This window comes from Diabrotica virgifera, chromosome 3 (genome assembly GCF_917563875.1).
Source record: "Diabrotica virgifera virgifera chromosome 3, PGI_DIABVI_V3a".
NCBI classification, from domain to species: Eukaryota; Metazoa; Arthropoda; class Insecta; order Coleoptera; family Chrysomelidae; genus Diabrotica; species Diabrotica virgifera.
Window position 1 is genome coordinate 135879947 of NC_065445.1, and position 18281 is coordinate 135898227.

The window sequence follows — 18281 nt, forward strand, 5'->3', positions numbered from 1 at the left end:
TGTTTTATAAATGCATCTAAGAATATTAAATTTGAATTAGAACTTTGTCTTTCATTTCCCGCCAACTGTATAAACTCTCTCGGATGACAAAATATACCGGAGAGTTGTTTATGTTTGTTCAGTGGATGCTTTATTGAAAATCCTGTCTGGATTCATTGCATACGTCTTCTTCCTCGTTTTCTATTGTTACATGATTCATCTCCCTTCTATTTTGTCGTTGGAAATTCTGATTGTTTCTACCGTCCCTTTGTTCGTTCGTATTCCTAGTCGGAGGATTTTGTGCATCTCTGTTTCTGTTGTGATTTTCATATGTTCTATTTTTTGCGTGATTCCTGTTATCATAATTTTGTTGTCTATTGTAATTTTGGTATTCTCTCGGCCTATCTTCGTTTGTTGATTGGGCATGTCAGTTTCTCTGGTCATAATTTGATTGATACCTTCTTGCCGGTCCATTATATTGTTCATGTTGTCTTCTGTTTCGCATTTCTCTTCTTTTTGCTTCCCTTACTTGAAGGAATTGGCACAAACTATCAATATCTTGATAGTTTCTCAAAATCACGTGGTCCTCCAGCGTTTCTTCGAAATGTCTGCTTATCATTTCTACCAGTTGTTCGGTAGAGTATTTGTAGTCTAGATATTTGGAATTGTTATATATCTGCAAAGCATATCTTTCTTCCGATATTCCCATTTTCTCGTGATATCTTCCATTCTGTAGCTCTTGGTTGATTTCCCTCTGTTTAACTTTCCCCCAGAAATAGTTGAGAAATTTATTTTCGAAATCTGTCCAATTTTCAAACTCATCTTCTTTACTTTCATACCATAACGCTGCTCCTTCTTTCAGATGGTTTCTAATTGTTTCTTTGCAGTCGTCAAAATATCTAATATGTTGCAATTTGGTTTTCAAATTTTTAACAAATGGTACTGGGTGTGTTTTTCTAATATCCCCTCCAAATTGTATTTTCGCATCGCTTGTACCAAGGATAATCATTTCCCTTCTTTCTCCACAATTCTGTTGATTCTTGAGTTCCGCAATTTGTTTTTCGTTTTGCTTAAATTTTTCTTCTATTTCTCGCCTGTCTTCTTGTATTGCATTTTCAAATTTGCTTTCTAACTGTTCTAATTCCATCTTCTGCACAGTCTTAATATCCTTCATTTTAGTTTCTATTTCTTCTCGTTGCATCTTCAGTTTCCTTTCTGTTTCTTCTCTAACTTTTTCTAAACAGGCTTTCACTTCATTTTCATATTTTTCCAAACGCTTTTCCAATTTGCCATCATTCTCTTCCAATTTCTGTTCTATTCTCTGTGATATTTCTCTTTGTGTTTCTTCCATTTTTTGTTGTGTTATTTCCATGGCTCGTTTTGCTTCCTGTTGATTTTTCTCTATTTTTTGTTGTGTTTCTTCCATGGCTCGTTTTGATTCCTGTTGATTTTCTTGCATTGTCCTTTTTGTTTCCTGTTGATTTCTATCCATTTGTTGTGATTGGAGTTGCATCAGTTGCAATAGTTTCTCTATTCCTGTTAATTCCTGTTCTTTTCTCTCCATAATCGTTGTATCTCCTTCATTACCCAATCCTTCTTCAACAATTTTTTCCTCTTCTCTGTTATTCTCTCTGCTTTCTTGCATTTTGCTTTGCCTCCTTGTGGTCGACATGTTGTTTCTTTTTGTTACTGTTTTCTTTGTCCCCGCCAAAATGTGAAATTTTACAACACTCTATAAGTTGCAGAACATGACAAATATTTCTCCCCAAATTTAATAAATTTTCGCCACAAATATCAAATATGCAATCAGTAAATTTCAAAATAAATATCAAATGTACGATTGGTAAAATATTAAATAATTCAATAGCAGTAAATATCAACTACCTACGATCAATCCATAAATCAAAAATATTTTTACACCTGGAAAAATTGTCAAATTATCTCTGGATCACCTGTAGTTATTCCTTATCTCTTTCCCTACCATCAAATGCAAAGCTGCGATATTTTTTAAGCCACCACGTTCTGGGCTCCAGTTAATGTGATATTCAAAGATCGGTGTGCTCAAAGCAATTGATTAGATAATTAATTAATTAATTAAATTTAATTTTAATGATGCACTTATGATTTAATCACACTATTTAATGCTCTAATCTCAGGGTTTTATATTCTCGTGCTTCAATATCTCCTTTGCTTTACATATGATAAATAAGGTCAAAGACTAACGGAATAAAACACATATATGGTACAAAAACATCTATTGAAATAAATTCACCCTCAAAATATCCTCTAAAAATAATATCTCCTATTCTGATTATTGAAATACTCCTACCACTATCTAAAGTACTTATTGAAATTTGCGTTATGAATAATTCTACAAAAAAAAATAAAACTGTCTCTCGGATGATGAGTTGTCCAAATTCTTGTCTCTGGTCGCCTACAATTTATTCTTAGCAGCCCCCTATGTAGTCAGCAATCTCGCAACAAACTATTGCAAGCCTATTGTCATCAATGACCCCCTTCAGATGCACGTATCTTTCAAAAAACAATGCTAGCCTTTTCTCCTCTCAATAAACTGAATCTATTTCTCGTTCCGGCATGCAACGGTGACTCTTGGAATATAAGTAGAACAATATAACTTACAATGCTTTACGTGATGAGCCTCCGTCAGGACACTTATTTCAACAAACTCACAGCTATTCATTTATCTGCCTTACTACTTCAGGAGACTCTCAGAGATCACCACTATTCGACTTGACGATCATTTAACAACTATCATCTAGAATCCCATTCGTTTAAAGGCCAGCACTAAACAGTAACGTTGAAAAATTTATTCTACCGTAAAATTAAATTATGTAAAAAATTATTAAAGTCCACTGACAACGATTCCCCAGAATTAAATTCCAAATTGTCAATGTCAGATTCAAAACCAACTTTTCCTACCATTCTAAATTTCCTAAAACTAATTACATGCCAATCGGTTTTTAAGGAGGTTACATTCATTTAAATTTCTAAATACAATTGTTCCCTAACCCGGTCTCATTGTCCAAACACATAACCACTTCCTTATCATACTAACTGTACAAAGAAAATACTTAATCCCTATTTAAATTTTGTTTACCTACGGCCATCCAAAGATAATTGACTTTCATTTCTTCGAAATGAATTTTGGTATATTTTTATTATATGTTTTAACTTTTCTAAAATATTAAGATCGAAACCATATTAATTCAAATTTTACATATCTTAACAATATATATATCTCTCTCCTGTCGTTTCCCCATTACTGAGGATCGTGATTTCTTCCAATATTCCTAACAATGTTTCTCCATTGGTCTCTATCTTCAGCTGCTCTAAGAGCTTCGCAGAATGAGTTTCCAGCTGAATGCTTTATTTGGTCAGACCATCTAGTTGGTGATCGTCCTCTTGATCTTCTCCCCGGAACATTTCCAGAAACAATTAATCTCTCCAAACTGTCGTCACCTCTGCGAACCACGTGACCAAAGAATTGCATAATTCGTTGCAGACATATTGTTGACAGCCTTTTTTTAATATTGAGTTGGTTTAGAATGGAAACGTTTGTCCTATGAGCTGTCCAAGGTATGCGCAGCATTCTTCTCCAGCACCACATCTCAAAGGCATCTATTTTTTGGCGCTCGCATGCGCGAAGAGTCTAAGTCTCTGCTCCGTACAGAAATATTGAGAATACAAGGGCATTCACCAGTCTCATCTTGATATTTTGAGAGATAGATATGTCTTTCCAAACTTTAGTTAGGCGACTCATCGCATTTTTTGCCATACCAATACGTCTCCGAACTTTTGCTTCACAATTACCATCGTTAGTTATACTAGACCCGAGATAGACAAATATATATATGATATATATTCTTTTCATCTCCTCTATCTGTTCTCCTTCGTAAGGATGTAGTGGCGTCATGTAAGTCGTTTGACTATTTCGATCCAATCCTCTTTCTCTCTCCTGTGCGTGTTGTTTTGCTTCGGAGAACGAGTAACCAGTAATGTCCCTTATTTGGTCCGACCATCGTAATGGAGATCTTCCTCTGGATCTTCTACCCTGTACGTTGTCTTCAACTATCATTCGTTCCATGCCTTCCCTTCTTCTAGTTATATGTCCAAATTATCTCAGTATATTTTGGTTGATAGTTCTGTTGAGTCTAGTTTTTATGTTAAGTTCAGCTAATATTGAATTATTTGTGCGATGTACGGTCCATGGTATGCGCAACATTCTTCGGTAGACCCACATTTCAGATTCCATTATACGTTTTGAATCTGCTTTTTTGATGGTCCAAGTCTCTGAAGCGTAGGTGGCGATAGGAAATATTAACGCTCGAACAAGGCGTAATTTTGTGTTTTTTGTAATGTCAGTATTCTTCCATATTTTTGTGAGTTTGGCTGTTGCCGATCTGGCCATTATGATGCGCCTACGGATCTCGTCTTCGCATCCTCTACTATTAGTAATAACAATAACGGAGCCTAAGTAATTAAATTGTCTGACCACTTCGTAACCTGCCAAGTCTCTTATCTCCGGTTGGTTCTTTCTGATTCTATCGATGATCACTACTTTGGTTTTCTGTATATTTATTTTCAAACCATATTCTGTACTCACCGTTCCTAGCCTATTCATAATTTCTTCCAGTTCTTCTGGTGAAGACGCCAATATAACAGTGTCATCAGCATAATGTAGGTTTTTTATTTTTCTTCCTCCTATCGTTGCTCCACCTTGCCATTCCTCAAAAACTTGACGCATAATGTGTTCACTATATATATATATATATATATATATATATATATATATATATATATATATATATATATATATATATAGTGATTTTTTGAATAACGGCAATTCGGTCAGATGAAATAAAACTCATTTCATCTGACCGAATTGCCGTTATTCAAAAAATCACTATTTAACACAGTACGGTCGAAAATATTTGTACAAATATATATATATGTATATATATATATATATATATATATACGCGAGCAACGCACCATGCGAGTCCCGATATATCCAGCAGACCACCCGAGACCCACCATAACCAAAGTGTATAATTAGATTTTTATTATAGAAAAATAAACAATATAATATGAACTTTTATGGGCCCCAGAGAGGGGTAAGAAAAATCTTTTAGTTTAATAAATCTATACGGAGCATACCGTGCGAGTCCCACTTACAAGTCAAGAGGACATGCGAGTCCCGCCAGTTATACATGGCACACTCAGCAAACAATATGAGACCCAGCGATGTTGCCACAACGCTGGGTCTCGTATTGTTTGCCGAATCTTTTAGGTACTCCCCGGTTTTTATATTTCACCTCGAATTTAACAGTTTTGTTTCAGCGGTTGCTATTTTAATTCTTGTGAATAGTAAGGGCGGACGTAAAATAGTGATTTTAGGCGCAAGGATAAATATTAGGTACCTATGGAAAATAGATCGAAAAAATTTTTGAAACGCGTTGGACGAAAATAATAAAAGTAAGTACCTCAAGTGTTTTTTAATTTATGCAAAAATCAGTTATGTGGCAAAGTAGTTAATATTACTTACACACGTCTAATTATTTAAAATTTTTACAAAATATTTATTATAAATGAATTAATAAATTAAAAATGCCATTTTATTATAAACTTCGGAGCGCTTTTATAAATTATGTTTTTTATTGGCAATCGTTGGTGGAATAAATTATTTTTTGTTCTATTCTTATTTATTTCTTAAATTTTTAGAAGAAGATTATTCAAATGCAAATAAGATGGGGAAATCTTATTTTGGGCCGCCTAGCAAAACGAAACACAATGCGAAAAAAAAACTGAGCTTTTAGAGCTTAATGTAAAGATCTTATCGAACGTTAACCTTAAAGAAAAAATTGGTAACTACTTGCAAACTATAACAACTCACTTTTTTTTTAATGTCAAGAAAATAAAATAGATGAATCAACATTATCTGAAAGTAAAAATAACGTAGAGGTAAGTCTTGATCTCATTTAGTGTAAATTAAAGTATACACCAAGAAAATTATTTTAATTTTTAGACTCCATTTAATAAATATGATAAAGAAAAAAAACAGGACCATTTAAATCCCAAAGCAAATATTTTACTGGAACCAGATGTTAAACTTAATGATAATATTGATAACGACTCACAACCTTTAAACAAAACCTTGGATTTATATAAATTTCAAGAAAATGATTTAGAGGAAAAAGCATCAAAATCGCCTGAATACGATAAGGTAAAAATTGTTTTAAACAAAATATTTAACAAAAACTTGTTTATTTTCATACTACTTATTTGCTCTATTTTATAAAACATAATATCTTAAAAAAGTCTTATTTTGGTGTTAATTATTTATCTATTATTTAAATATTGCTTTAGCTGGAAGAAAAAACTTACATTCCATTAAAAGCTGTAAATTTTGATTGCTATCCAATTTTGACCAAAATTGACACGAATCCAAATACTAACCATAGAGACTATGAAGACAATGAATACTTTAGCGAGTCACGTGACACATCCTCATATGTACCCGAAACGGAAATAGAGTCTGAGGGAGGGGAAGAGGAAACTATTTACCCAATTTTTAAGGTAATTTTTTAATACGACATATTTTATCACTTCAAAAAAGTATTGGATAAATCCTTATTTTAAGTAAAATACAAAATGACAAGTAGATACTTATTTTAAAAGATAATGCTCAATGTAATTCTTGGCTGCTCAAAAAATGGCAAAACCTCGCAATTTTTTCGTCCAGCATCGATTTGTACAAAAATTTGGGATTAGGCTCATTACACCCTCTAGTTCATTTTCTATATTGAGCCGTTGTACGCATTTGGTTTTTTAAGGGTGAAAACTACCCCTAATTGTAAAAAAAATAAAATAACATATTAAACTTTATATTGTCAACATTTGGTTCTTATTACTTACATAATGATTGTTTTATGCTTTAAGATATAATATAATATTTCAACCCTTAAAACCACCCTTGTTGGAGCTACATATAAAAAATTTACTTATCCTAAAAGAATAATTTCGGCTTGCATCGATTTACATAAAAATTTGCGATTAGGATCATTTCAACCTGTAGTTAATTTTCTATATCATGCTTAAGGGCGTTGATTATTTTTAGGGGTGTAAACTACCCCTTATTGTCAAAAATTATATAAAAACATTGTAAACTTTAATATGGGTAAAATGTGGTTTTGATTGGTTAAATAATGATTGTTTTATACTTCAGGATATAATATCATAATATTTCAACCCTTAAAAACCACCCTTAATAACATTACAGTTTTTATAAGTATATATTTTAATAGATCTATACAAAAAAAAGTAGAATTAAAGAATTACAACAACATTTATTTAATACACAAAAATACGAATTTAAAAATATGTACAAATACAAATACAAATAGTTTTTTAGTTATCTTCCAGTATACGAACCGATTGTGTGGTATTATACATACATTGAAAATTATCCATAAGCGGACTATCCGAATTTTTCGAAAAATAAATTCGTTTTATAAACACAGCTCCTCCAGTTTTGGCGATAAAAAGTTTTTTCAAAAACGACTTTGTAGAATTTTTGAAGGGTTATGAGACTGTGTAAACTAAATTCCATAAGATCCCTTAGCTTTTAATTAGGGTGGCTTTAAAGGGCTCGAATAAGGGGGTGCTTGCTCGTAAATAGAGGTTTTAAACAGCTATATCTCGCTAACTGTACTGTAATGAAAATCTGTGCACAAGGTAATTTTAGTTATTAAAAAAGCTACAATTTAGTAGTTTATCATTTTTTTCGTATCTCCAGTATTTTCGGAGATATTTTAAAGTAAAAGGTAAAAAATGGGAAATTCCAAAAAATTAATTTTTCTTTAAACTCCAATTTTTCTAAAATTAGGCGTTTTAAATAGGTCAAACTTCTTGGGTCTATTGATAATCCAAATATAAAAGGAATTACGGAAAGATGAAGACCAGTTTTTAATTAGGAGGGTAGGTAGAGGCTTGTTTTCACTGATTTTTTTCATAGAGAAAAGCAGGTACCGACCTTTTTTTGATCATAAGTCGCTTAATTTTTAGGTTAGAAACTTTTTATTGTTTTTTTTTGAAAGGCCTAACTGTATGCTTGAAAAAATATTATTTAAGTTTTCCTCGAAAAATGCAAAATTTTTCCGTTATTTTAATTTGAATATTTCAACTTATGCATTTGATGAAAAAAGCTAACTTTCAACATGCCGTATCTCGGTTTGTATTGGTCTTAAAGATTTTACAGAAAAAGAATTTGGTTTGTGTTACTAAAAGATACAATTTTGATATCTACATTTTTTTTGATTAAATGCGTATTTTTCGAGGTATTCTCAAAAACCCTCTAAAAAAGTCGATTTTTTCATCGAAAAACTGTTACCTTCAAGCGCGAATAACTCGAAAAATATTAGTTTTATAAAAAAAATGTAAAAAACATGTTTTTCTTAGAATTACTTTTTACATCGGTTTGCATGGTTAAAATGTAATAAAAAATTCCCGCCCCCGAGATGGGGTGGCAACCACCCCCAAGGTTTTAGCGTACAGCGGCATGGTATAGAAAATGATCCTTGGACTATTCTTTACCTTCTTTAAAAATTTCAAGTAAATCCATGCTGGACGAAAAAATTGCGAGCCAAAATGCTTCATTTCCTCGACTATTACTGATTTTTTGTTATTAATTTTAGACCATAAACGTAACTTGCCCTGAATCAACTTTAACAAAGGACGAACCCTCGGAAAAGCCCCATATTTCTAACGTAAGTTAAAGAATTATTAGGTTAATAATTAGCAGTCATTGGGAATCCCTTTTGTAATCTTTTAATTAATTTAAATTGTTTAAATTTAGTTTTAAAATGTACTTTTTTACAGTCTTACTTTTAATTTTTTAGATCGAAACTAATAATTCCATTGTTGCCCTTTCACATAGAAAAAAGAGTTTGGGATAAAAAGAATTTCTGTCCAATTTGTTTCGTAGAAGTGAGTCATTTTGCAAGACATTTGGAAAGAAAACATGATGACGAAAGTCGAGTAAAAAATATTTTATCTTTTCCAAAAGGATCTAATGAAAGGAAAACCTTATGGGATTATTTACGCAAGGAAGGAAATTTTCATTTGTTTAGAGAAGAAAAAAAAGTGGTGGCTGTTCGAAGGCCCACGGAAGCCCAAGCATTAGACTTTGACGATTTTGTTGTTTGCGAAAACTGTTCTGGGGTGTACAAAAAATTTTTTTCTATAAGCATGCTAAAAATGCCAAGAAAAACACTGGTACAAAGTGTGGGCGACTAAATGCCTTAACTCAATCCCAAACATTTTCAGCGGATTCTCGCTGCCAAAACAGTTTTTTATCACAGTCAAGATTAAAGAAAGAGGTATTTTGCATTATGAAAGCAGATAAAATAAGCGCCACCTCAAAAAATGATATTTTTAATATGTTTATTCGGGGAAACCCATCTCAAAAAACATAAAAGAAAGCAAATTGTAACAGTAGCAACAAAATGAGAGAATTAGCAAGACTTTTGATTGCTCTTAGAGAGTTCACACCTGTTCAGAACCTAATTGATGCTATGAAACCAGAATTATTTGACGATTTAGTTACGGCCACAAAAGTAATTTCGGGATTTAGCAATGCCGATAAAAGCTTTAAATCTTCTTCATTAGCACTTCATATGGGTACCACTTTAAAACAAGTATGCGATATAACTAATCGAATGATTTTAAAAAAATTTCCATTCTTTACCTTTAAAAACCCTAATGAGGAAAAAAAGCATTCCAGATTTTAAAACATTAGAGATCAGTTGGGCCAATGAAATTTCTTCATTAGGCCTTAAAACAATAAAAGAACGGCAATGGGAAAACCCCAAATACTGCCGGTGACAAGTGAAGTAATTAAGTTTAATAGTTTTGTCAAAAATCAGGTTGAAGACAGTGCCAAAAAATTAAACAAACTTTTAGAAAAGAAGGGGAAACAAAATGACAAAAATAATTTACTTCCTTTATATAAAACCTTAGCAAAAGGAGTAATGGCCCTTCTTTTAATACTAAATAGAAAACGCATCGGTGAGATTCAATACCTTGAAATTTCTACTTACAAAAGATCATTTGCGGACCCCAGTGTTCAACAAGAAATTGCTGAAAGTTTAACTGTTTCAGAAAAACTATTGTGTAGAAACTTTTAGAAGAATTATTTTATTTTAATTTCTCCTTTTTTAAACGAGAAAATTGAGCTGATGATTAAAATAAGAGAAAAAATAAAATTAATTCCAAAAGATAATAAATACATTTTTGCAAATCCCAATTCGTCGAAAGGTTGGTTTCATGGAACAAGTGTAATTAAACAATTTGCAAAAAGCTGTGGGGCAAAGGATCCCAACTCTCTAACTTCTACCGAATTTCGAAAACAGACTGCAACAATTTTACAGATTATGGATATTCATAATACTGACATGGAACAATTAGCCACTTTTATGGGTCATACAAAAAAAACCATGAAGAATGGTATAGGTAAGCCAATCTTGTTAAAACGGTTTATTATTATATTAGCATAATTAATAGTTGTAATATTTTTTTAGACTTCCTCAAGATCTATACCAGACTGCAAAAATAGCCAAACCAATGATCGCTTTAAATAAAGGTGATGTTAATATTTACAAAGGAAAGAGCTTAGACGATATCAATATAGAAGAAAATGACTACTTGGAAATTGAAAACATAGAAACAGAAGTAAATGAAATAAATGAAAAGGTAGGATTAGTGTACTCGCATTGGTAATTGCCTAAAAGTTTAATAATCCATTTTTTAAAATTAACAGAGCCTACTCATTCTTGGAGTCCTAAAAGTAATTGTAGCGATGTAACTGACGAAAAAATTGAACAAGCTAATAAAAATGGTAGGTAAAAGATTATTATAAACGAAGTCTTAAAAAATCATTACAATAAATATTATAAATGAAAAAAAAAGATGAGTAGCTCCTAACTCTTAAAGCAGTTTTCTACTTAAAAGTAACAAATAAATAATTATTATTAATCTGCAGAAAAAGTTTCGTCGAAGGGTAAAAGAAAGTTATCTACCGATGAAATGACGCATCCAATGCAAAATAATAAAGGTAAAGAAGTTTTAATAAGAGTATATCGAAAAAATGCATGAAAGATTTTATTTTTTTAGTTACAAAAAGAAAGCCAACTACTGAAAAAACCGAAAGCAGTTCAAATGGTAATTTCTTTAGATAACTATTACTCTGCTACTCGTAATACAATTGTTTTAATTTAATAATATATTTGTTACCTAATACGATTTAAAAAATATTTATTCGTAAAAAACTCTAATATAATAATTTTATTCGTAAAAGGACAATTACCTGCTTTTGTTAAAATTAAAAATGCTTTCCAAATTATATAACTAATTAAGGGCACATTTTTTGTATTAATTTTTATGTATTATTTTTTTATGTATTAACTCTTTTTAGCGATTGCAGGCACCGATGGACCGAAAAGGACAAACAAACGATGCTTAAATACTTTACAAGATTCATAAAAGAAAAAGAGTTCCGAAAAAAGCAGACGTACAGGAATTTAAAAAAAAATAAAGCTGGAGAAAACTTTAAATCAATTGATGGGGTAAAAATTAAAACGTTTGTTTACAATTCTTACAGAATGTAGTTTTTGTGAAGTTTTTATTAAATAACGTGTTTCTAAACATTTGTGTTTTAATTCGATTTCGTTTGATATATATTTTTCGGTAAAAATTCATTTAATCTAGCAAATCAGATTTTTAACAAAGCTATGATTAATAAAATAGTATCTTATATTATATAAAATTCTTGTGTCATAAAGTACGTTCCCAAACTCCTCTGAAACGGTTCGACCGATTTTTATCCCCCTAGATGATAAGGGTTGTCCACCCCTAAAACATTTTTTTGGTCTTGTATTTTATTATCTTTTTATAATGTGGATTAAAAAATACATACAACTTTAAATTTTTTCATCGCACAAACGTTATTTTTCCAACTTAGCGGTAAATACAAAATCCCACCGAATACAACCAATACTTAATCAATAATCTGGTGAAAAGTAGCCTGCTGACAAAATATAATCAGTCCCGCGATTCTGTTTCTCGGCTACACGATTTACGCCGTCTTTAAATATGGCGGAGGACAGTCGTTCTTTTGGAATCGCGTCCCTGGCTAAAATAACGTTCAAATGAAATTTCTTTCGTAAATTATAACAAAGCAATGTTGCCGGGTTTTGGGTCTCGCATATAATGTTTGATCAATCTGGGTCTCGGATGGACATACAGCTTACATACAGTCTACCTGTGCGCCGCCTGTGGTGCGTTTCTATGAACTAAATTTCATATATTTTGCGATAGCAAACAGACTTCCGAGTCCAAAAAAAAATTTTTGTTGATCAGTTTTTTTTGATAAGTTGGACCTTCTGCAACCGATATACACGATAAAACCATGCGAGTCCCGCTGAAGGGTCTCGCATGGTCAAAACGGGTCTCAGACGGTGCGCAGCATATGGCAAAATGGGACTCACATGGCCGGTGTGTACGTCTATATATATATATATATATATATATATATATATATATATATATATATATATATATATTGAATAGAATGGGGAATGTTATACATCCCTGCTACACTCCAGATTTTAATTTGAAGTTTTTCGAAACCACATTATTAACTCTTACAGTAGCGGTGTTATTTACATAAAGTGCTTGTAATAGATAGATTAGATGTTCTGGCGTACCCATTTCTCTAAGTATATGCCACATTTTATCCAATTTTACGTTATCGAAGGCCTTGGAGTAGTCAACAAAGCACATTCTTATCATGTTTTAATGAAATTAACGCAATAATTTGATGAAATAAAATTATTTTGACATAATATTTAAAAGTCAAATCGGTAGACAATTACAATGGTTTTGAATTGTCGCCATGGAATCCAATATCGTCGTCGTGGTAATCCATTATATTGAAAATTTGGTTTTAACAACTTTTTCAAAACATTAATTTGTGTATTTTCAGTCCTAAATAAAAATTGAATTGTCTCTATTTTTTGTGGCTTTTTTCCAAACGTACAGTCCTAGAAAAAATATTGTTCCTAACTCATGCGGAAAGTGTCTTCCCCGCACTCGACTGCTTGCCCGAATTCCGCTATCGCGTCGTTCGGGTCAACGGCAGTCTCGTGCGGGAAAGTGTCACTTTCCGCACTAAAAATAACTATTTCCCATCGGAAATGGATTTGATCAACTTATGAGGCCAATAACTTAAAAATTAGAATTTTTTAGATATTAGGTATACATCATTAGACGTGTCTGGAGTCCTCCTATAAACGCTATATTGGCGCAATTTGTAGCTGGAAATTTTGTGTAATTGTCTAAAAACAAAAATTTTTAATGTTCTATTTTTCAGTTTTTTAACTATACTGAGCCGTGTATATGTGTGTATATGTCCGATCTTGATTACTTAGACACCATGTGAAAGCTGAACTCAAGCGCTACCATTTTACCTGTCTCTCGTTGAACCTGAGACACATTCACCCAAAAATATGCCCAGTGCTATAGCTGTCTTATGTGTGGTCAAAAGTAAAGTCACAAACTGCAACGGTTCTGAATCGGCCCTGACCCCACCATCCCACCCCCCTTGGCACATAGAAAAAAATTCAGATCGGTGTAACTTTTCCACACACATACATACATAATCACAAACATTTTCACATTTTTAAATAGAAATTGAGTAAATTTCTGAGATCGGTAATTTTTGAACGGTATAACCGATTTCCAAAATTATACATTCGTTGGGAAGGTAATGATCAATACTATCAGAAGCCGCAATAGTCTAGGCGCCAGAGGGGTCACCGTGTCATATTCAATTCTGATGGACAAACTCCGGTTTCTTATGGATTTTTGGCTGCTGATTACGAATTTCGAGGGTGGATTTCGATCCGAGTGGTCAAAGAATTGTTATAAACAATTTAATTGTTTATAAATTGTTTATAAGGCTCTGGCTCATAAACTAAAAGAGATAAAAAAAATGTTTCAAATAAAATTTGTTCCTTAATAAAAAACTAAGAAAAAACCGTTTACTAAACTTAAATCTATCAATTAGAACTCAAGATATTGTAAAATTAGTGCACAATGCAAATTGCAAATTGCAAAATAAGTATTTTTCGAAGCTTTATCGATCGTAACTCGGCTTCTACGCATGCAAATAAGTCTTAGAAGGTGTAGTTTTAAAACTTAGTTAACAGGCTTCCAAACAAATTTGTTAAATTTCTTGATCTTCATTTGTTTTAAAGTTATACCCGTTTGAAGTTACAATTATCTTAAAAATATTGTACATTCATTTGTTTATAAGGGTTTCAAGCAAATTTGAGCTATAAACATTTATACTTTAATGAACAATAATGATAGAAAAACTCAAAAGGAACAATTTGAGGTTATGAAAATGTTCATAAGTTTATTTTTGGCCAAGATGTCGATATTTTAATGGCGCGCGCTATGAGGCGCAAGATCGGCTCACCGCGTAAAGGTTCACGCGCTAACTTCTCGATGCAAATTATAATTTCTATGTATACATACGTTATCTTCATTTTTCATTTTTGAAGATCCTAATAAAATTTTATCATATAATTCTTATAATTAAATCATAATACTGTACCTCGTATCGCCTTTCATTCTATTTACATTGTCTTCTATTTTTTGCACTAAATGAGAAAAAACATTAAAAACTAATATTTCAGAAGTATAACTAAAAAGTAAGTTGATATTATTTATTAATACTATTTTTACAAACTTTTTTTTCATGCATCTGCAAATCTGCATAGAGATATACAGGGAATATCAGCTTTTTTACATCTGCATAAGTTCTTAGCAAAATTTTAACAGTTACATGGTGGTACAAGTCTGTTCTTGTAGGCAGAAAAACTAAAACTTTTTGAGACTTCAGAGTCTAATTATCTAATATGATATCCATATAAAGTGGATCTAGTTCTTTTGCAGCATCATCAAGGCCCGTCAATTGTGTGTATGCCGCCACATCACAAATGCTCGTTTTATATGCAATGATGATGCTGCAAAAGAACTCGATCCATTTTTATATGGATATCACATATTGGCTCATTTTCATGCGTAGAAACCGAGTTACGATCGATAAAGCGTCGAAGAATATATACTTACTTGACTGTGAGCCAATCTTGCGCCTCATAGCGCGCCATTAAAATATCGACATCTTAGCCAAAAATAAACTTACGAACATTTTCGTAAGCTCAAATTGTTCCTTTTGAGTTGTTTTATCATTATTGTTAATTAAAGTATAAATGTTTATAGCTCAAGTTTGCTTGAAACCTTTATAAACAAATTAATGTACAATTTTTTTAAGAAAATTATTACTTCAAACGGGTATAACTTTAAAACAAATGAAGATCAAATAATTTAACAAACTTTGTTTGGAAGCCTCTTAATTAAGCTTTAAAAGGACACCTTACAAGGCTCATTTGCATGCGCAAAAGCCGAGTTACGATCGGTAAAGCTTCGAAAAATACTTATTTTTCAATTTGCAATTTGCATTGTGCACTAATTTTACAATATCTTGAGTTTTATTTGTCGGATTTAAGTTTAGTAAACGGTTGTTTCCTCGTTTTTTATTAGGGAACAAATTTTATTTGAAACATTTTTTTTATCTCTTTTAGTTTATGAGCCAGAGCCTTATAAACAATTTATAAACAATTAAATTGTTTATAACAATTTTTTGACCACTCGGATCGAAATCCCCCCTCGAAATTCGTAATCAGCAGCCCAAAATCCATAAGAAACCGTTGAGTTTGTCCATCAGAATTGAAAATGGCACGGTGACCTCTATTTGGCGCCTAGACTACAAAGATCGGTCTTGAATTTTCAAAAATTTTTGGGGACGAGAACGAAAAACAGACCCCAAATGCGAAGGGCCGTAAAACCCACACCCTTGGACTAAAATGGATGGTTGACATATGGATTGACGGGTCTTTTCCTAAATTTTAAGATGTGGTTGGGCTCATTTTTCAATTCGGTCAGGTTGCCAGAATCTAAAACATCGCGTATATAGTGTCGCATGTAGGGGGTATGCGCCACAAGCTAGAACTACCGTTCTCTGGGATAATATGGCATTATGAACACCAATTTTAATTTTTGGCGCTTAAACCGTTCTTACTTATAGACCTGGAAAAAAAAGTTCATTATTAGCAAGCTGAAAATTTGTTAATAGCTTAACGGTGTCTAGTCGGACAAACTTTGATGTATGGAACCACTGGAACAGGGGAAGTTTTAACTGTGGAACAGGTTAAAAATTTGGAACGTCAGACTACGAAAACGTTCCATGTATTTTGTTGGACACAACTTCCAATTGATTTGCTACCATTTCATTAAACTCTCATGCAAAAATCAGACTGGTCTTTATCACCAACTGGGCATTTTAATGAGTGGAACACGAAGAACATGTCAAATGACAGGAATCATGCTGGTTAATAATAGCAGTCTGATTGTTGCATGGGAGGTTAATGAAAGGGTAACAAATTAATTGGATGTTCTGTCCGACAAAATACATGTGACGTTTTCGTAATCTGACGTTCAAAATTTTTAAACTGTTCCACAATTAAAACTTCCCCTGTTTCAGTGTTCTCGTTCATCAAAGTTTGTTCGACTAGACACCGTTAAGCTATTAACAAATTTTCAGCTTGCTATTAATCAACTTTTTTTTGGTACGCGGGATCAAGGTTTATTAATGCAGTTAATTAGGAGAATTTTAAATTATTAAAATTATTAAAAACTATTGAAGGGTTTAAAGCAAAAATAATGTAATAATAAAAATTAGCGAAAAAGAAAGCAAAGCGAGAAAAATATTCATTGACACAATTGAAAACTAAAAAAATATCACAATAGTTTATAACTTCACAACATTTTCGAGGCATAAACTTCGAATTAAAAAAAAGTAGGAAAGATTATGTGAAACTCTAATTTGATCTTTATATTCACTTATATCATCTTTATAGATTACTAGTCACCAAATTGATGTCTGATCAATCAAACTCATCAACTGGAATACTATGATTTTGTCAGTACCCATTTGATAAATCATTCTAATGAATCACCGGTAGCAAACCAATTAGTATAGTGATTAATCCTTTGGTAATTTGCATTAAAAAGACCAGGTAAGACGAAATAATATAATCTCGAAACGTCCGCTGTAAACGAAACGAAACGGGTATTGGCATTGATTTATGTACAGCTACTCCTAGGGAGTTACTTTTAATTATCTGCAGGGTCTACAGAATAGTTAAGTTATACATCTTTGTAGAACACGCCTAGAATATTTAAAAATGCTATAAAAAGGCAGAGTATAACGGTTAACTACTACGTATGGCTATTAAAAAAATCTTAAACAAATCTTGCTTACATTGCTTCCTCAATAGACCTAACTATCGTAACTAGAGTGAGAATACAGCGGAAAATCTATCAGATTTGCAGTAAAATATACACTGGGGTGCAAAATTAACCGGATACCTTAAAAATCGGTCATTTTTGATGTCTCAAATTTTCTAAACCGGTTGTCCGATTTAAGTGATTTTTTATTATGTTATAGCCTTAGTTTTTAACAATATCGTTGTAATAGTATTGATGCTAAACAGGTACATTTTCATTGTATACCGGGTGTACCAATGAAACTGTGTTTTTTTCTCAAACTTCGCATCACCCTGTGAAATATTCTAGCATTTATAAAATACTCAAATTAAAACCCAACTATAGCGTCATGTTTTCTCAACATTCTGTTTTTGATTCATTCGCTTATGTTGGACCCTAAAAAAAAAGGTACTTTAACAATTAGCCATGTTTTTCATCAATACAGGGTGTTTTTCAATAAGTATATCAAACTTAAAGGGGTAATTCTACATGAAAAATAATGACAGTTTGCTTTATAAACCTATGTCCGCAAATGCTTCGTTTCTGAGACAGAGGGTGTTGAAATGTCTCTTACAAAGTGAAGATTTATTTATTGCTTTAAAACCGGTTGAGATATGCAAATGAAATTTTGTGGGTTTTAAGATATTTTTATTGTACATTTTTTGACATACAAGCAGGAATTTAATATTCACCATTGGAGCGCATACGGGTAATATGACGGCTCATATTACCCGTAGGGGCGCAAATGTACAATAAAAAAAATCTTAAAACCCACCAGATTTCATTTGCATATCTCAACCCGTTTTAACGCAATAAAGAAAAAATCTTCAGTT

At 32.1% G+C, this 18281-nt stretch overlaps 2 long non-coding RNA genes across 4 annotated transcripts; both read left to right on the forward strand.

The window, feature by feature from the left end:
- The first annotated feature begins 4944 nt into the window (after positions 1-4944).
- Positions 4945-6159, forward strand: LOC126882090 (uncharacterized). Its single transcript, XR_007697129.1, has 3 exons — positions 4945-5475; positions 5722-5961; positions 6026-6159. It is a non-coding gene; the product is annotated as an uncharacterized LOC126882090 (long non-coding RNA).
- A 2813-nt stretch (positions 6160-8972) lies between these two features.
- Positions 8973-11640, forward strand: LOC126882089 (uncharacterized). 3 transcript variants are annotated; one of them, XR_007697128.1, is made up of 6 exons: positions 8973-10509; positions 10578-10749; positions 10817-10894; positions 11039-11110; positions 11170-11217; positions 11471-11638. It is a non-coding gene; the product is annotated as an uncharacterized LOC126882089 (long non-coding RNA). The 3 variants fall into 3 exon arrangements; XR_007697127.1 differs by having other exon boundaries at positions 10561-10749; positions 10817-11110; positions 11471-11640; XR_007697126.1 differs by having other exon boundaries at positions 10817-11110; positions 11471-11639.
- Positions 11641-18281: the final 6641 nt, after the last annotated feature.